This window comes from Pristis pectinata, chromosome 1 (genome assembly GCF_009764475.1).
Source record: "Pristis pectinata isolate sPriPec2 chromosome 1, sPriPec2.1.pri, whole genome shotgun sequence".
Taxonomy (NCBI): Eukaryota; Metazoa; Chordata; class Chondrichthyes; order Rhinopristiformes; family Pristidae; genus Pristis; species Pristis pectinata.
Window position 1 is genome coordinate 94,999,840 of NC_067405.1, and position 6,367 is coordinate 95,006,206.

Genomic DNA, 6,367 nt, shown 5'->3' on the forward strand with positions numbered 1-6,367 from the left:
TCCTGGTGATGGATCTGCCCGAAAAGGCAGGGTTGAGTGGACAGGTGGACGGGACCCCAGGTGGTGCTGCTGACAAATGGTACCTGTGCCAGTGTGCAGACCTGGTGAGGCAGCCAGGGGAAACACTGGACTCAGGTTCAACGGTGTGACTCAGCTTCTTCTCGTCCACACAGGTGGACCAAGAGACCACCCACCAACAATGATGAACTTAAATGAACAATGAACTTAAATGATGAACTGCTGCTTCACATGAGAGAGAGTGAGAGACACAACAAATACATTCAGTAGTATTAATGTTTTTTTTAAATCATTGTACCAGTGCCACTCATGTGGCCCCGGGGGTGATGCACCATTTCAGTGTTTGAGGGGCTTCCCCACCCGACTCAGCCCCTCCATGTGCAGTAACAGAAGGAGCCTAGACTGTGGTCCTTCCCCACAGAGCCCTTGCGTTGGCTGCACCGAGCTTCAGTGTGTCCCTCAGCACGTACTCCTGCAGCCTGGACTGTGCCAGTCAGCAGCATTCCCTTACAGACATCTCATTGTGTTGGAAGACCAACAAGTTCCTGGCAGACTAAGGAATGTCTTTCACCGAGTTGATGACCTTCCGGCAGCACTTGATATCTGTCTCGGTGTGTCCCCCTGGGAACAGCCCGTAGATCAGAGAGTCCTCTGTTACGCAGCTGCTCGGGATGAACCAAGACAAGGACCTTTGCATCCTTCCCCACACCCTCTTAGCAAATCCACTGTCTGCAAAGAGGTGGGTGATAGTCTCTTCCCCACCACAGCTGTCCTGAGGGCAGCGTGCATTGGGGATGATATTCCATCTGTGCAGGAAGGATCTGCCTGTGAGGGCCCCTCTCACCGCAGGCCAAGCTGTTACCACGTTCCCCGGCAGCGCATTCCTGCCACTCTCCGTGTAACGAGACTTGCCTCGTACATCGCCATTAAACCATCCCCCTCTCACCTTAAACCAATACCTTCCAGTATTTGGCATTTCCACCATGGGAAAAAGACTCTATTTACCCTATCTATGCCTCTCAAATTTTACATACTTCTGCCAGGTTGGTACAAAAATATCATTTTAGGGGCAGAGGGGCGTGTGTTTAACTTGGTAGCTGGGCATGGCAAAGTAGGTTAATTAAAGAAACTGGGCCCCATTCTCACAGAGATAGGGCAATGCCTTGTGAATTGAAGAGAGTGGCCGCAGTAGTAATTTGAGTCTGCCTGCACTGTTACTGAAGGAAAAACTGATGTAAAACTTTTCACTTCTAGATTTTGACGTTGAATAGTGTGTGAGCAATTATTATTAATTGAAAATCTTCCAACAGAAAACGTTTCAAGATCTGCCAGAGACAACTGTAGGCATTCAATGGGATACCATCCAAGGGAAGTGTGGTATTACCCTTCCATGAGGGAAGCCTCGGCCAAAAATTCCTCGTAAAGCTCCCAGACAGAAATACATGAAATGATATGATAAGAGAAAAAATATACTTAATATTGTTGCATTCTGACTTACACAATATCTGATTTCTTCACAGTTACAAAGTAATGTTTATATTAGAAAACTGACAAACTTGTTGCACTATTTGTACAACAGGGCATTTGGGATTTAAAGTTGACATTTGGAAGTTAAAATTTAAATATCTACTTGCAGATATTTTTGCCAACATTTATACATCATGAGGTTCTCAATGGTGTAGTAAAAATACCAACTTTTAGGACTGCCACCTGTGCTTTGAAAAGATGAGATATAAATGTGCATGGACTCCATGACACTGTGTTCTGCAAAACCTTCCCTGCTCCTTGGAAAGACTGTGATTCTAATGTCAAAAATGCAGCAACAGTGGCTTCTGGCTAATCCCAACAGAAAATCCTAACACAAAATGGACATGATTCAGCATAATCTGTGGATTTACTGTAATTACTAACACCATTGCTCTCTCAATAGAGCATTTTTCAGATCGACGTCTTAAGGCAATGTGTGGCCAGGCAGCTCCCCAGAACAGGGAGCTGGGACTCATGGGAAGGTTGGCCTAGCTGTTCTTAGACAAGTGGAAGATCCCATTCCACAAAACGACCAGGGTCCGACACTTGGCCTGAGTTCACAGGTTAGCGATACTATGGCGAGAACAGGTGTTACTGACCACATGCAGGGCCAGTGTTCAATGAATGAATATCTAACATAAGTGTCATCCAGAGAAAGAGAAACAATAGTGGAGCAGACTCAATGGAAACTTGGCTTCCTGTCTCTATCTTATTTGGAGGGTTGCATTCAAAGACCACCCCCCCCCCCAACTCATTATCCTTTGAAGTGACTATTATCTTGCCATCCAATTGGTCAAACCAAGAGAAGTTTCTGGAAGGCCACAGCAGAGTCAAATGGAATTTAATGTGGCAAGGCATGAGGTCATGCACTTTGGTAAGAGGAATCAAAAGTCAGATTATTGTTTCAATGGAAAGAGACTGCGGAAAGATGAAATACAGAGTGTTCTTGTGCATGAATCAAATATTTAGCAGGCAGGTGCTGTAAGTAGAGAAGTTTTGCTACAGGGTGCTGGTGAAGCCCCTGCTGCAGTGCTGCACACAAGTGCTGGTCCCTTTATCAAAGAAAGGATTTGGGGAATTCGTGCAGAAAGACAGAGAGAAGCAATGCAGGGACCAAAGCAAAAGTTACAAATGGGAAAAGTAAGAGTGGAGTACAGAAAAGCCAAATGTAAAAGACACAAAGATTACTAGATTCTAAAAGGACTATGAATGGAAGGGCACTTTATCTGAATGCCCATAGTATTCGAAACAAGGTCAGTGAACTTGTGGTACAGATCAGTACAAAGGGGTATGATTTAGTGGCCATTACAGAAACATGGTTGCAGGGTGGAGATGATTGGGAATTAAATATCCAAGGGTATCAGGTAATACAGAAGGATAGGCAGGAAGGTAAGGGAGGTGGGGTAACGCTCATAATTAAGGATGAGATTAGGGCAACAGTAAGAGACGATATAAGATCTAAGCAGCAGAATGTTGAATCCATCTGGGTAGAGATTAGAAATAGTAAAGGGGAAAAAATCACTGGTGGGAGTTGTCTATAGGCCACCAAATAATAACATTACAGTGGCACAGGCAATAAACCAAGAAATATTTAATGCATGTAAAAATGGAACAGCAGTGGTCATGGGGAACTTTAACTTGCACATAGATTGGGCGAATCAAGTTGGTTGAGGCAGTCTTGAGGAGGACTTCATAGAATACATCCGTGATAGCTTTATTGAACAGCATGTTACTGAACCTACAAGGGAAAATGCTATCTTAGATCTGGTCCTGTGCAATCAGATAGGTAAAATTAACGATATTGTAGTTAGGGATCCTCTTGGAAAGAGTGATTAAAGTATGACTGAATTTCCCATACAAATGGAGGGTGCAATAGTTTGATCTAAAACCAGTGTATTATGTCTAAACAAGGGAGACTACAATGGGATGAGGGAGGAGTTGGCTAGCGTAGACTGGAAACACGGGCTATATGGTGGACAGTTGAGGAACAGTGGAAGACTTCTAAAGAGATTTTTCACAGTGCGCAACAAAAGTATATTCCAGTTAAAAGCAAGGACAGTAAGGGTGGGGAGAGCCAGCCACGGATAACTAAGGAAATAAAAGAAGGCATCAAGCTAAAAGCTCATGCATACAAAGTCGCCAAATGTAGTGGGAAAATGGAAGATTAGGTAAACGTTAAAAAACAACAAAGAACAAATAAGCAAGCAATAAAGAAAAGGAAGATAGATTATGAAAGTAAACTAGCACAAAATATAAAAACAGATAGTAAAAGATTTTATTATATTATAAAGCAGAAAAGGAAGGCTAAAATAAATGTAGGTCCCTTGGAAGATGAGAAGGGAGAATTAATATTGGGTAATGTAGAAATGACCGAGGCTTTGAATGACTATTTTGTGTCAGTCTTCGTGGTGGAGGACACGTATAACATGCCAAAGAGAGATGTTGTGGATGCGATGGGAGGTGAGAACCTCAATACAATCACTGTCACTAAAGAGGTAGTGATGAGCAAACTAGTGGGCCTAAAGGTAGACAAGTCCCCTGATCCTAATGGGATGCATCCCAGGGTACTGAAAGAAATGGCGGAAGTTATAGTAGAGGCGTTTGTGATAATTTACCAAAATTCTCCAGATTCTGGGCAGGTTCTGGCAGATTGGAAGACAGTGAATGTCATGCCACTGTTTAAAAAAAGAATGCAGGCAAAAGGCAGGTACTTGTAGGCCAGTTAGCTTAACGTCTGTAGTCAGGAAAATGCCTAAAGCTATTATTTGAAGAAATAGCGAGACATCGGGATAGAAATGATTCCATCAGGCAGACACAGCTGGATTCAGGGAGGGCAGGTCCTGTTTGACAAACTTACTGGAGTTCTTTGAGGATATGATGAGCACAGTGGATAGAGGGGAACAGGTGGATGTTACATACTTGGATTTCCAGAAGACATTCAATAAGGTGCCGCATGAAAGACTTATCCATAAGATAAGGATGCATGGAGTTGGGGGTAATGTATTAGCAGGGATCGAAGATTGGTAAACCTACAGAAGGCAGAGAGTTGGGATAAATTGGTGCTTCTCTGGTTGGCAATCGCTGGTTAACAGAGTGCTGCAGGGGTTGGTGCTGGGCCCGCAATTGTTCACAATAGCCATTAATGATTTGGAAGAGGGGACCGAGTGTAGTGTACCTAAGTTTACTGATGACACTAAATTGAGTGGAAAAGCAAATTGTGGAGAGGATGCAGAGAGTCTGCAGAGAGATATAGATGGGTTAAGTGAGTGGGAAAGGGCCTGGCAGATGGAGTACAATGTTGGTAAATGCGAGGTCTTCCACTTTGGAAGGTAAAATAGAAGATCAGGTTATTATTTGAATGGTGAAAGATTGCAGCATGCTGTCGTGCAGAGGGACTTGGGAATGCTTGTGCATGAATCGCAAAAGGTTGGTTTGCAGGTGCAACAGGTTATCAAGAAGGCAAATGGAATATTGGCCTTCATTGCTACAGGGATTGAATTTAAAAGCAGAGAAGTTATACTGCAACTGTACAGGGTACTGGTGAGGCCACACCCGGAGGACTGCGTGCAGTTCTGGTTTCCTTACTTGAGGAAAGATATACTGGCTTTAGAGGTGGTGCAGAGAAGGTTCACCAAGTTGATTCCGGAGATGAGGGGGTTAGCCTATGAGGAGAGATTGAGTTGCCTGGGACTATACTTGCTGGAATTCAGAAGAATGAGAGGGGCTCTCATAGAAACATATAAAATTATGAACGAGATAGATAAGATAGAGGCAGGAAAGTTGTTTCCACTGGTAGATGAGACTAGAACTAGGGGACATAACCTCAAGATTCGGGGGAGTAGATTTAGAATGGCGATGAGGAGGAACTGCTGTACCCAGAGAACAATGAATCTGTGGAATTCTCTGCCCAGGGAAGCAGTAGAGGCTACCTCATTAAATATATTTAAGATACAGTTAGATAGATTTTAGCATAGTGGGGGTATTAAGGGTTGTGAGGAAAAGGCAGGTAAGTGGAGCTGAGTCCACGGCCAGATCACCCATGATCTTAATGAATGGCGGAGCAGGTTCGATGGGCCAGATGGCCGCCTCCTGCTGCTATTTCTTATGTACATATGTTCTTATAGTAACATTGGAGGCAGTCCAAAGGAGATTCACCAGGCTAATTCCTGGGATGAGAGGATTGTCCCATCAAGAAAGACCAAACAGGTTGGGTCTGTATTTTTGGAGTTTAGCAGAATGAAGTGATCTTATTGAAACATATAAGATCCCAAGCGGGGATGACAGGGTAGATGATGAGATGTTTTCACCAGTGGGAGAGTCTTGAACAAGGGGACATTGTTTCATGATAAGAGGGTGAGCATTTAGAATCAGAAATGTAAAACACATACAACACAGAAACGGGCCCTTTTGGCCCACCTTATCTGACGATGATATTTACCTGCATTGGTCCCTCTATGCTGAGGTGCATGGAAATTTCTTTCAGTAAAGTGTGGTGATTCTCCAGAATTCTCTATCCCAGGGAGTTACGGAGACTAGAATATTAGAAGTATTTAAAATGAAAATAGATACATTTTTGAAAAATTGGGGAATGTGGGTACCATCAGGCAGGAGGTGCAGAAGCCTGAAGTCCCACACCACCAAGTTCAGAACAGTTACTTTCCTACAACCATCAGGTTCTTAAACCAACCTGCACCCTAATCCTACCTCAGCAATGGAACACTACAGACCACCCCTCGCACTACCATGGACTTGTCTCTGATTGTGTTTTTTTTTGCACGGATGTCTTGTTTTGCAGTCTAGTTTTCTCTTCATTGTCTTATAT